The following is a 14,754-nucleotide window of genomic DNA, read 5'->3' on the forward strand; positions in this document are numbered from 1 at the left end:
GTTGGTTAAGAGAATGGAATGATTTCATAATTTATTGTAAAGTGTGTTGCTTAAGAGAATGGAATGATTTCAGAATTTATTGTAAACTGCGTTGCTTAAGAGAATGGAATGATTTCATAATTTATTGTAAAGTGTGTTGGTTAAGAGAATGGAATGATTTCATAATTTATTGTAAAGTGTGTTGGTTAAGAGAATGGAATGATTTCATAATTTATTGTAAAAATGTGTTGGTTAAGATAATGGAATGATTTCATAATTTATTGTAAAATGTGTTGGTTAAGAGAATGGAATGACAATGTGACTAGCAAGTAGCTTTAGATGCTTAGTGTAAAATTTGGCAAACCAATCTTCAACTTTAAACTGACAATATTCTCAAGTCTCCTGAAAATCAAGCATCAGCTAATAAGCTTAACTAGTAAAGAGTGTCTGCCTTGAGCGCTGTGCTTTTTTAATGTCTACCTTCAGAATCGACTCGATGGTAGTGAATTAATTCATATGGGATCAAACTGACACTAGCTACTCAAAAGATTAGATAAGAAGCTTGGGGCATAATGAGGTTCTATTAATGGGAGAAGAACAACTCAGAGACTGAGGGTGCAAACAGGTGCATAACTTGAAGAACATAATCAAGGTGACTGAAGTGGATAAGTAGAAATTGCTGAATTGGTATATGCTTTATTGTGTATATTCTCAACATCAGCAAAATAAATTATATATTTTTTGGCTATAAGAAGGGTACAAAGGATGACTACATATTAACACTGTACTCATATATCTTGAATTTATGAGTTTTTCTCAGTTTGAGAAAATCATCTCTGAAAGATCTAATACATGATTTCATTTAAGTATTTATAAATTAACCTTCAGGTACGAACTTTCACAAATGAACCTTTCATGTTCAGTATTTAAAGTTCTATTGTTAGAAAAGGTAAACTAAATATTACCAAAATCAACAAATAGCTTACAATTCTTCTCTACCACTTTTGTTTAATATAGCAGGTTTTCTATTGTTTTCTGCACCTTAAATAAATCAGCTTTTATCTTCATTTAAAAACATTCTGACACCTGTAATATGTTTACATATTAACTTTTTAACTAGATTTATCCATTTACAACTGTGGTTTTCTTTTTTTAGGTTGGTGGAAATCCACTCAGACCTGAAAGCTTTTAATATGCACTTGGTTGAAAAATATTTTGATATGAAACCACCGGACTAATGTTTCTTTCAACTTGAACTCTATCTTTTTTCTACTTTTTCTCGCAATGGGTTTACACAATAGCTCGCTCCCCTGGGTAGTTTGTCCATATGCCTTTTCCTTACCCTCCTGCCTAAAATGTTTCTATCCATTCATTCATGTCCCAATTAATATGTCAAAAATGTCTGCTCCAAGGATGAAACGAGATCTTTTAGATGTTAGATTCAGTGATTATTCTACTAAACCACACCGTAAGTTGTATCTCCCTGCTACTCTCCTCCCCACTTCTTCCCAGTACCAACTCCTGGTTTCAGGAAGGTCAACTTTTCTATTGCAGTCTCTATTAACTTTCATCCTCTTCTTGAGAATGATACTCCCTCTTCAAAAAACGTATTGATATTGTGCACCAATCAAGCAATTCTGACTCATTTCAAGTCTACAAAACAGAGTAGCACTACTCTATAAAGTTTCTAAAGCTGTTATCTTTATGGAAGAAGACCATCTTTTTTCTCTCAGAGTGTCTGGGGGGTTCAGACTATTGACTTGGGGCTAGCATTCCAGCACTTCACCATTCATTGTAACACCAGGCTCCACATTGTCTAATCCAATCCAAAGTCCTACTCAAATTTTACCTATTTAAAGAAGGCTTCCTGGAGTAAGCCCTTCCCCCTCAATTCTTAGTCTGTACATGAAACACTTGGTGAAATACTATAGAATCTCTCTTAAATGAAATCCCGTTGAACCTAATTCTCTGGATTAGCCAATATTCTAACTCTCCTGTAAAACAAAGCATCATGGCTAGTAGGTTGCTTTCTGGTGTTTGTTGTTAGATGTCATCAAGTCAGTTCAGACCCATAGCGACCCTATGCCTAACAGAAGCAAGGAAACACTGCTCAGTCCTGCGCCATCCTCACAATTGTTCCTCTGCTTGAGCCTCTTGTTGCAGCCACCAAGTCAATCTAACTCATTAAGGGCCTTCCTCTTTTTGGCTGACCCTCTACTTTACCAAGTCTGATGTTCTCCAAGGCTTGGTCTCTCCTGACATCAGGAGACATGTGAGATAAAGTGGCACCAGCCTTGCCTCTAAGGAGCACTCTCTGGCTGTACGTCTTTGAAGACAGATTTTTTTTTGTCCTTTTAGCAGTCCACGATTCAAACGCAGCAATTCTTCGGTCTTCCTTATTCAATGTCCAACTTTCACATACACACGAGGCAACTGAAAATACCATGGTTTGGATGAGGTGCACCTTAATTCTCAAAGTAACATCCTTGCTAAAGAGGTCTTGTGCAGATTTACCCAATGCACTATGTCCTTTGATATTTACTGCTGCTTCCATGAGCACTGAATATGGATCAAAGCAAGGCAAAAATCCTTGACAACTTGCACCTTTTTCCCATTTACCCTGATGTTACCTACTGGTCAACTTGTGAGGATCTTGGTCTTCTTTACATTGAGTTGTAATCTCTACTTGAAGGCTGCCCTCTTTGCTCTTCACCAGCAAGTGCCAAAATGCCTCCTCACTTTTAACAAGCAAGGATGTGTCATCTGCATATCTCAGGTTGCTAATAAACCTCCCACCAATCCTGATGCTGCATATAAATCCAGGTCTCTGATGATCTGCTCAGTAAATAAACTAAGTATGGTGGTGAAACAATAGAACCCTTATACTTTTTCTGATTTTAAACCATACAGGATTCCCTTGTTCTGTTCATACAACTACCTCTTGATCCACGTACAAACTGAACAAAAGCACTATGAAGTGTCCTGGAATTCTCATTCTTCTCAAGGATATCCATAATTTGTTACGACCCACACAGTGGATCATGCTTTCTGGTACGCTCTCACATTTCTCCTCTCAGCAGTTCCAGTTGTATGCTTTACTAATAATCAGTTGTCTTTTCCCCAACCTGTTTATGATGTTGGTACTGTTTATAGTAATAACTCAGCTCTGTAAACTAATGATTTATGAATAGAAAAAAATAATTCTCTTTCTACAATTAAAAGAAAAACAGTTAAATACCTTATAAAATAACAGTCAAGGCAAACTTCTAAACATACTCAGCTGTAGAATGAGTTATACATGAGAGAAAGGAGACAAAATTTTAATATCTAGTATCCACATTCAAATTGCTTCAGTACTCATCACATTAAAGAAACTGAAACAGTAAACAACTGCATTATGTAATTAATTAAAGATTCTACAGAACTCCATTTATCAAAGTTATTCTAAAAGTAAAGGCTGTGGCTTTCTATCAAATATTTAAGTAAGATATGTTAATGTTTTTAGTAAAAATATAATGTTTAGGATATATTAAGAATACCTAGAATACACATTTTACAGTTAGAATACATTCACATTCATGATACCCTACTATCGATCCTAATATTAGCACTCTATTACAATATTTAATAATCTGACAGCTATTTTTCTAAGTAACCCCTTGTTAGTAAGGTAAAACTTATATCGTTCATTCACTCAACAGTTTGTTGAGTACTTATTATATGCCAGATACTTTTGCTAGACAAAAAGGTGGCCTCTTCCATATTGTACCTAGTACCTTGTACCCAGGACAATGTTGGCTGTGAAACCAAGGACAATAATTTGAATTTTTCCCACAAGTCTCTTAAGTTTTAAAGTTGGAACAATGGTAAAAAGCCTGCTGTGCTACACTCTTTACCAAGAAAATATTTTTCCATGACTTCTGATAATAAAATAAGCTGTGACTTTTGATTTACCCAATTGTTACACAATGCAAACGAGGAAAAAATGGATTTCTAAAAGAACTAGTTTGTGGCAATAAGCTCTGAAGGCTAAAATTAGGTTGGCTTATTTGCTTTTTGTTTATTTATATGAAAGTATTTGTTTGATTCTAGAAAGGATTTGAGAATGTTTGTTTCACGGAGTATACAACTAGCTGAAAGCACCAGCATGTGGCTATTTTAAATGGGGGAGCCCATTGTTGTAGCCACTGTATCAGTACACCTCATTAAGGGTCTTCTTTTCGCCTGATGCTGTCCTTTACCAAACAAGATGCTTTTTTCCAGGGACTGGTCTTTCCTGATGGCATGTCCAAAATACATGAGATGAAGTTTTGCCTTCCTTCTGAGCAGCACTCCTCCAAGACAGCTGGTTTGCTCTTCTGATAGTCCATGACACTTCTAATATTCTTCAATATTATCATTATTCCAAGGCATCAGCCTGTCTCTTGTCTTCCTTGTTCATTATCCAGTTTTCACATGCATATGAGGCATATGAAAAACTATGGTTTGGGTCAGGGGCACCTTAGTTCTCAATGTGACTTCTCTGCCCTGCAACAATTTAAAGAAGTCTTGTGCAGCAGATTTGCCTAGTGTAATATGTCATTTTATTTCTTGTGTGTGTGTATAAACTACTTATTAATAGACAAGGTTGATAGTCTTTATTTCTTCTTGGACACACCAACAGTTCGGCCACGGTGGCCAGTGGTCTTGGTGTGCTGGACTCAAACTCAAAGGTCCCAGAAGTGGCACAGCCCTCTGGCGCCCAGATCTTTTTCAGCCACTCCACATCTTCACAGAGCTTGTTGTCCAGACCGTTGTCCAGGACCTGGCTGTATTTGCCATCCTTTGCATCTTTCTGTCTATTCAAGAACCAGTCTGGAATCTTGCCCTGCTGTGGATTCTGCATGATGGTGATCACCCATTCAACCTCCTCTTCGGTGAGCTCTCCTGCTCTCTTGCTGAGGTCCATGTCTGCTTTCTTAACACCACATGAGCATATCTTCGCCCCACACCTTCATGGCAGTGATGGCAAAGGTATCTGCCACTGCCCATTGATGTTAGTGCTGAGTACTCGCAAAATGTGCTGGAACTTCTCAGAGATTACTAGAGACATGGCAGTGGCAGTGGCAGTGGCAGCAGCATGTAGGCCTCTGGTGGAAGGTCATTTTATTTCTTGACTGGTGCTTCCACAAGCCTTGATAATGGACCAAGTAAAATGAAATCCTTGACAACTTCAATCTTTTCTGATATTGTCTGTTGGTTCAGTTGAGAGGATTTTTGTTTTATGTTTAGGTGTAATCCACACTGAAAGCTACTGTTTTTTTAATCATCAGTTAAGTATCCCATGTCCTTCTTCCTTTTAGCAGGTTTTAATAAGTTTTCACTGATCCTCATACTGCCGCCTTCTTTATATATAGTCAAGCTTCTTATTTGCTTAGCATACATTGAATAAGTATAGTGAAAGGATACAACCCTGAACATCCCTTTCCTGATGCTAAACCATTCAATGTAAGTTCTGTCGGTCTATATAGAGGTTCCACATGCCCAGTGTTGTTTATGTACCGTTTTTCCATGAACACAATGTAGTGTTGTAGAATTCCCACTCTTCTCAAGGCTATCGTTTGTTACGATCCAAATTATTGAATGCCTTTGTATAGTCAATACAACATAAGTAAACATCTTTCTGATAGTCACTACTTTCACCCAAGATTCATCTAAAGCCAAAAATGATATCCCTCATTCCCTGCTCTTCTGGTGAATCTCACTTAAACTTCTAGATGCTGCTATTTAAAATGTTTTTCAAGGTGCCCTGGTGGTGTAGTGGTTACAAGTTGGGCTGTGATTCGCAAGGTCAGCAGTTCTTTTAAAAAAATAATCATCGGGGGCCCATACAACTTTTATCACAATCCATACATCCATCCATTGTGTCATTTGTACATTTGTTGCCATCATCATTCTCAAAACATTTGCTTTGTACTTGAGCCCTTGGTAACAGCTCATTTCTCCCCCTCCTTCCCTACTCCTCCTCCCTCATGAACCCTTGATAATTTATGAATTATTTTGTCATAACTTACATTGTCCAACGTCTCCCTTCACCCATGTTTCTGTTGTCCGTCCCCCAGGGAGAGGGTTTTATGTAGATCCTTGCTCCATGGGAGGAAGACTTGGCTTTCTACTACCATAAACAGTTAGTCTTGGAAACTCCCAGGGCAATTCTACCTTGTCCTACAAGGTCACTATGAATCGACATCGACTGAGGGCAGTGGATTTGGTTCTGGTCAGCAAAATGTCACTTGTATGTGATACTAATAATATTGTATGATCATTCCGTTCAGTCACTTTTCTTTGGAATGGGCACAGATATGGATATCTTGTCTAGTTGTTTGGCCAGTAGCTGTCTTTCAAGATTCTTGCCATAAACTAGTGAGTACTTCCAGAGCTGCATTTGTTTGTTGGCACATTTCAGTTGGTATTCCTTCAAATCCTGAAGCCTTGTTTGTTTTTTGCTAATGCTGTCAGTGTAGCTTGGGCTTCCTTCTTCAATACAATTGGTTCATAATCATACACCACTTCTGGAAATGGTTGAACCCTAATTTTTTTTGTATAATGACTGCTTGTATTCTTTCTATATTCTTTCAAAATACATCATTCAGTATTTTGCTCAGAGAATCCTTCTATACTATAACTTGAGGTGTGGATTTTTTCTCCGGTCTTCCAGCCTGAAATATGCTGCATGTCCTTTTCTTTTGTTTTCTAACTCCAGACCTTTGCACATTGTATTACAATGTTTTACTCATCACCGCAAGATGCCTTCTGAAATCTTCTGTTCAATTCTTTTACTTCATTTCTTCCATTGTTTTAGCTACTCTGTGTTGAAGAGCAAGTTTTAGGGTCTATTTTGACATTCGTTTTGGCCTGTTTTCTTTCTTTCCTTTTTTTAGATAATTTTACTGGGGGCTCTTACAGCTCTTATAACAATCCATACATCAACTGTATCAAGCATATTTATACATGTTACCATCATTATTTTCTAAACATTTACTTTCTATTTTAGCCCTTGGTATCAGCCTCCCTTTTTACCCTCCCTCCCCTCATGACCCCTTGATAAATTATATTTTCCTCTTACGACTGCTGTCTCCTTTCCCGTGGTTTCTTCCCCTTTCTCTCCCCCACCTACCCCCTACCATCATTTCATTGCTACTCGTATTTCTGTTCCTGAGGGGTTTATCTGACCTGGATTCCATGTGCCCTGAGCTCTTATCTGTACCTGTGTACATGCTCCAGCCTAGCCCACAGTGAAAGACTGGACTGGAGTCACGATAGTGGGGGGTGAAGAAGCCTCAAGGAACCAGAGGAATACTGTGTGTCTCATTGGTGCTATACTTCACCCTGGTTGATTCATACTTCACCCTGGTTGATTCATCTCTTCCTTGCAACCCTTCTGTGAGGGGATGTCCCATTATCTACACCCCCACCCCACGTTCTCAGCAATATGTTATTTTTGTTTGTTTTGGGTCTCCTGTTACCTGATTCCATTGACACCTCATGATCGCACAGACTGGTGTGCTTCTGTGTGGGCTTGTTGCTTCTCTGCTAGATGGCTGCTTGTTTAAGTTCAAGCCTTTAAGACCCTAGATGCTGTATCTTTTGATAGTTGGGCACCATCAGGTTTCTTCACCACATTTGCTTGTGCACCCATTTTGTCTTTAGCAATCGTGCAGGGAGGTGAGCATCACAGAACGGCCAGGCTGTTAGAACAAAGTGTTCTTATGTTGAGGGAGAGCTTGAGCAGAGGCCTGAAGCCCATCCACGTCCTCAACATATTGCCATATAAATATATGTACATAGGCCAATACCTCTATTTTTATGAATTAATGTATTTACATAAGTGCACACCTGTTTATGCCTCTATCCATAGCTTCCTAGATCTTTCCTGTTTTCTTTTACCTTCCTCCTGTCCCACCATCACTCGCCCTTCTTCTGCCTCTTAGTAATTCCTCTCAGCTAGATAGCTGTTGCTCCATCACCCCCAGGATCTCTATGTTCTCCTCAATGTTGATAATTCCCTAGTTGTCCCCCTGTCTATGACACTGTTTGCTCACTTCAGTCCATTGCTTTTTCCTTGGGCTTCCTTCCCATGCCTAGCTTATATTGGTAGGCAAACCAACAGTAACATGGACAATACAAAAATAAAATAAAATATTGAATAAAAAGAGAAAAAATAAAGAAAAATAATAAGTGAAAAACAACAACCCCAAAAGCATACATAGTTCCAGGTCTGTCCACTGACCTTTATAACTATCTCCCCACTCGTCCTGGGGGGTTCAGGATACTGCCCCTCCTAGCCTGAAGTCTATCTGGGGCGCTCCTCAAGGGCTTTGGGACTTTGCTCTTTCCTGTCTTATGGCAAGAATTTTACTTTCTTCAAGTGTGATGTTCTTGATACCATCCTACAACTGGTTTTTGGTCATTAGTATTTAATGTGTCAAACTGGGATGGCCTGTAATTCAGGTGAGATACACTCAAGGCCGTTTTGGCTCTTGTTAGACATATTTTTAATTCAACTTGAATTTGAACTCACCATATAAGAAATTAATGATTTGTCTCATATTCAGTCCCTGGACTTGTTTTGGCTGATTTCTCTTCTCAGATGTAGTTAATTTGAGTCCTGTATATTGTATCTGGTGAGGTCCACATGTATAATTTCCACTGATATTGAAAAAGGTATTTGCAATGAAGAAGTCTTTGCTTTCGTAAAATCCTATCATGTGATCTCCAGCTTCACTTCTCTCACAAGGCCATCCCCCCCACCCCACTACTTGTCCTTTGTTTCCAATGTTCATATTCCATTTCCCAGTAATTATCAATGCATCATAACTGACTGGACTGCCTGATCAATTTTAGACTGAAGAAGTTAGTATAATTATTCAATTTCCTTATCACTAGTTTTAGTGGTTGGTGTGTAAATTTGAATATTAGTTTTATTTACTCAGTGGTTCTCAACCTGTGGCTCGCGACCCCTTTGGGGATCGAATGGTCCTTTCACATGGGTTACCCGATGCGTAACAATAGCAAAATTAGTTATGAAGTAGCAACAAAAATAATTTTATGCTTGGGAAGGTCACCACAACATGAGGAACTGTATTAAAGGGTGGCTGCATTAGGAAGGTTGAGAACCACTGTGTTAACTGGTTGGGGTTCCTTGTAGAAGTATGAATATTATATTATTATAGACAATGCTGTACTTTAAATAGATCTTGAAATGTTCTTTTTGATGGTGAATACAATGCCATTTCTCTTGACTTTGTCATTTCCAGTATAACAGATCATGACTGTCTAATTCAAAATGGTCCCTCTGATGTAGAGATGACTGGAATATAGCAGTTATTATCTTGAGAGCCAATGGTCCAGGCTGGCATCTCTTTCCTGCCTTACAATTCCATAGGTCTTCCTCCAGAACTAGCATGCTTGGGCAAGGGCAATAATATCTGTCAAAAAACAATATACAAAACAAAACAAACACCATCTAGAATGAGTTCTGCACACCAGATTTTATAGGTTTACTAGCCTCTCTTCATATGATCCTAAAACTTGAAGAGCCGTTTTAGCACCCACGTAACTTGAAGAAAAACGCTCCCTTACTGTCTTCAGAGACCTAAAGGAGAACTCTAAGGAGTAAGTCCAGGAAGGCCTACACCCTGAAGGAAGATGTTATTAGGAAAGAGAGATGGAAGAAAAAAATGTGTGAGACCCAACACATTACCCTTTAGTAGAAATCATTTTTGGAGGTTTAATATGAAATTCAGGATGGATTTTTTTAGAAGGATTTTGTTAATCCTCTCATATCGCCTGCTTTCCTCCCTATGAAAATGAATATACAATGTTAATTTTCTCTGTCTCTCTCTGGAAAGAATCAGCTCCATGGGACACATTAAGCAAAAAACTGGGCTGACTGCAAGAGTTACAGAGAGTGATTTTAAATATATGCTTAAAGAAGTAAACCACCTATTTTGACTTAAGCATGAGAGTGACTAGTTAGTATTTTTTATACAGCTTTGTGCCCAAACAAGCCTAGCCTTTTATTTTATATACCAATGTATAAAGTCATTCACTTAAGTCAGCTGAACAGGATTGGGAAGACTGAGGCAGTGCCCTCAGTTAAGGCCTTAGTGTTAAGAAATCATTCAGGAAGTGAAGCTTCAAGAAACTGAGGTAACAGGAATATATAGGATGGCAAAGCTGGGAAATGGATGCGGCTGTGTAAACTATACTGCAGTGAGCTGGTAGAATCAGGATCAGAGGACAGCTGAATTACTCTGAAATGATACTAAAAGATTTTTCTCAAAAGATGCTGTAGGAAAAAAATTAAATAGGAGGTTCTTTTATATCAGGAGGGTACTTCTAAGAAAATGAAACTGGTTGTTTTGAAAAAAATTTTAATGCTAAATCAAAGCTTCTCTCTGTCCACACAAAAACTTGACCATGTAAAACATTATTTATAATAGCCCCAAACTGGAAACAATTCAAATGGCTATCAGATGATGGGAAAATGTAAAGTAAGTAGTTTATCTAAACAACTGGATATTATTCAGCACTAAAAAGGCACAACAGTGATACATGCTATACTCTGGATGAATCTTGAAAACCTTATGCTAATAAAAATACACAGATACAAAAAGATAAATATATGTGTCATGACATGCCCAGAATAGGCAAAGTTACCGGGAGGTAAAGTTGACTCCTGGTGCCAGACTGGGAGAAGGAGAGACAGGGTAGTGACGAGTGTGGGTATTTTTTCATGATGAAAATGTCCTGGATTTAGATTGTGGTGATGGTTTCATAATCTGTGTATATACTAAAAACTATTAAATTTTGACCTTTGAAAGGGTAAATTTTATGCATATGATACATCAATTAAAAAATACATAATAAAATGGCCTTTCTCACATGGTGGCTCTTAACGGGCAAAAGAGGCTAAAACACTAACATTAATGACAGACTTCATCACCATAAGCCTTACGGAAGGAAACTGACTATAAAGGAATTAGCTAATACTTTTGTGGTAGTCAGATGACTTTTTGTCAACCAGACAATTCTGGCAAGGAGTAAAGTCAAATCTGTTCGTCAATGCAGTCTGATGCTGTGTCTTTGGGGTTGTGGCCTTCTTTTAAGCAGGGACCCTGTCCCCATCCCCTCTCCCTTCACTTTGCTTGCAGCGTCCTTCCCCCACCCCCACCCCCCCAAGCTGCCAGAGTCCTGCCACATTTCCACCAATCTTGGATACACACGACTCTGAACCCACGGACCTGTGATCTTCCTGCATTCTGCATCATTGCATGTGGCTGCAGGAGTCTGAAGAGGGACTTATGGACTAGTTTTGGACTTACGGACTTGAGTTGGACTGGGCTGGGATGCTTTCTTGATACAAATTACGTCTTGATATCAAGCTATCTCTTACACAGGAGTGGCACTGGATTTGGTTCTCTAGTCAAACCAGTCTAACACAATGCATCCTAAAATTTTATATACTTTTCCTTTTTGCTCCAATGTGGTATTTTTCTTTAGTTAATGAGTTGTTTTGTGTTACTAATGTTATTTTACTCTAAATAATAAACCCCTGGGGTTGGGAGAGATGTAAGGAAGTGATTATCTACAAATCTATGGTTTCTTTGTTCCTACTCTACTCCTACAGCCTTCCCCTCACTGGATGCAGTAAAATAATAAAGCATAATTATGACAGAAATCAAAGGAGCACTTTTGTGTCTTGCTTTACGTTGCCTCTGAAGGATAGGTAAACAATTCATGACTAATAGCAAAAAGAACCAATAAATCTAAAATTTTGCCTTCAAGTATTCCTAAACCATGGCTATATGTTCTTCTGGGATCTGGGTGTGGACATGACTAAGAGCCTAATATTATAATGTATAATCATTCTCAGATGCCAAAACAGGCTGGGATTGATGGTCAAGGACCCCGATGATAAGTGAGCATTATGTTGCACATATAACAGCTTATGGAGCCATACTTCTCAGATGCCAGAGCCGCCCCCCAAAGTTAACAGCTCAACTGTGGTTTCCAAAAGTAGGCCCATGAGTCAGCATACTAGAAGAACCTATGAAATCTAGTCCAGGTTAATTATTGCTTGCTGGACATTTCATGAGAAATAGTAGGGCTAGGATTCCAAGGTCTGTTCTGACTCTCAAGCCTTATCAGGAAGTTAAAGCCTATGCAATGCCTAGTACAGCTAAAATTATAAACAGGATCAGTTTACATTGGTAAATCTATCAAATTCCTAAAGATGGTCACTTAATGTAAAGCCTAGTGTCAAGGGCTTCATCAAGCCGAGTTACAGTGAAGAAATCTCTTAGGGTATATAAGAAAAATTACCTTGCATTTAAAAATAATTTTTCTTACAAAAGAATATGTGAGGAAAAATTTAAATACTACTGAAATATTTAAATTTAAATACTACTGAAATACTATAAAAATGACAATAATTTTTAAATATGTATTTAACACCAATTAGGACTAGTCACCATTTTACGTTTTGGGATATAGCTGAGAGCCTAATAGGTAGAAATCTTTGACATTTTACACCCATTGAGATATTATTTCAGTTGCCTATTATTGCTTTAATTTTAACAGCCTCCTCATCACTAGAATGTAAGTTCTGTCAGAGCAAAGCATAAAATAGTAAATGAGAGAATGAATGGCAGAGCTATGCGTGTGCACACAATTTCAAGTAGTGTATAGGAAGGGTTCACTAAATATAAAGGGAAAATAAAGCTTCAACCTTAGTTAACACTGTGCTAACATCAGCAATGGTCCCTGAGCAAATGAGTTGGCTAAGAGCGTTGTATCTTTAATTAAATGTTTATCTCCTCCAGAAAATCTTCCTTGAATTCCGTCTCTGATCTCCTGCTGCACCTCACCTGTATTTCTCACCCCTTCCATTACTTTCTATTTGTATCACATATCTCCACTCTCAGTAACTGTGGGCTCCATTAAAGCTTGTTACATGTTTGACTCATCTGTACTATATGCTGTGCATAGTAGTTACAAAAATCTACAAATGCTTAAACCGTTATATGTGATTTTTAAGCACGTTGGCAACCTTCATTTTGCCTATCAAGAAATAAATGTACTGATTATAAGTGATTATTGAAAGAGATTTAGCTGAAGTCCACCTTTGGCAATATTTTGATAGTAATTTGACTCCTCAGTCTTAACATCAATAAATTATTACTTGAAAACACTGAATTTCTAATTTATACCTTTTACTGATTGAGGCAGGTTTCCCCCTCAACTAACTGAAATTTTAAAGTTTCAATAGACATAAATGATAGCATTGCTCTTTTAAAAGATCTTTATTCATCTTAAATTCTTCTTCCTTCATCGAAAACCCCCATACCTCCCCTTCTTTCAATTAAGTCAAATAGTAATAGAATTGTTTCCCATGGCTTTATTTCACTAAAACTAAGTGAAAATAACTTTCAAGGGGGAACAGGGCTTATTAATTTACACTCTCATCATTAATTAATGTGCTACTACTAACAACAGATACAAATGACTATAATACCACCTACCGAAGGCAATAAAATACCACTTATGATACCATGTATTATGGGCAATATGTTCTAAATCTTTAAAAAGTTATTCTCCATGTCAAAATAAGTTCTAAGTAATTCACTCAAATTCTCATCATGAAACACTTTGGTACCTCAGGCACTACCCCACTTGCCCTCCTCCACAAACTGTTCTTATTTTTGTTCAACTCACTTTCAGGCCCATTTGCTATTCTAGAACCTATAGATTGTTTCCTGGTATGTGGAGGCGTTGAGAAAAGGCATGTTCTGAAGATTTATTTTCTAGCCACTGATACTGGTAACTTGACATACTAAGAAAGTTCTATGGCTGGGCTAGTGTGTAAAGAAAGGGAAAGAAGATATGAGATGAGATGGAAACCGAGTGAAATAGAAAAGTTAGTGATAGGATGTGAATATGGAGATGAGGGGAGAAAAGTTATAGAGACCAGAATTCATAATGAAGAATTTTGAAACTTTTGTTTTTACTCTCTGTCTACTAGTAGAATATTTGAAAATCCCCAACCATATGCAGTTTTTGCTACTGATCTGTGAATGTTTCCAGAATTTCCAATACCTATAATAAAACATTAGATTGAATTTTATCAAAAGTGTATTTCACTGAACTATGAAATAATATTTAGACAGGAGTCAGGAAATGGCTAGAGAGTAAATATTTTAGGGTTCATGGTCTCTGTTGCACTTATTCAGCTTGGCTGTTGCAGCTTATAAGCAGCCACAGACCATATGTAAACTAACAGGATTAGCTGTGTTCCAATAAAACTTTATTTACAAACTCAAGCAGAGGCCAGATTTAGTCCCTGGCCGCAGACCAATATTCTCTTCATCTCTCAATATATGCCTAGTATTTTTTATTTGGTTCCCTTGCCCAATAGAGGTTTCAACTTCATTTATATCATATCCAGAAAACAAATATTGCTCTTGGGTAAATATTTTGAAGTACATATTAAAATACTGACAATATAAAATATTGACTAATCTATCTTTTTATCATTTTATTGGGGCTCATACAACTCTTATCACAATCCACACATACAACAATTGTGTAAAGCACACTTATACATCCGTTGCCCTCATCATTCTCAAAACTCGCTTTCAGCTTGGGCTCCTGGAATCAGCTCATTTTCCTTTTGAATGAAGGAACCCTTGATAATTTATAAATTATTATTTTATCTTATCTTACAGTGCCCGG

General features: G+C 37.7%; 1 protein-coding gene and 1 pseudogene across 2 annotated transcripts in view; both read right to left on the bottom strand.

Moving 5' to 3' along the window:
• The window catches only part of PPP2R3A (protein phosphatase 2 regulatory subunit B''alpha), a 226,071-nt gene that overhangs the window by 146,698 nt on the left and 64,619 nt on the right, over positions 1-14,754 (bottom strand). The window lies entirely within an intron of this gene.
• On the bottom strand, positions 4,617-5,071 carry LOC101659034 (annotated as a pseudogene).

The sequence above is a fragment of the Echinops telfairi genome, unplaced genomic scaffold (genome assembly GCF_000313985.2).
Source record: "Echinops telfairi isolate 266 unplaced genomic scaffold, ASM31398v2 ScPeMD7_16;HRSCAF=60, whole genome shotgun sequence".
Classification (NCBI taxonomy): Eukaryota; Metazoa; Chordata; class Mammalia; order Afrosoricida; family Tenrecidae; genus Echinops; species Echinops telfairi.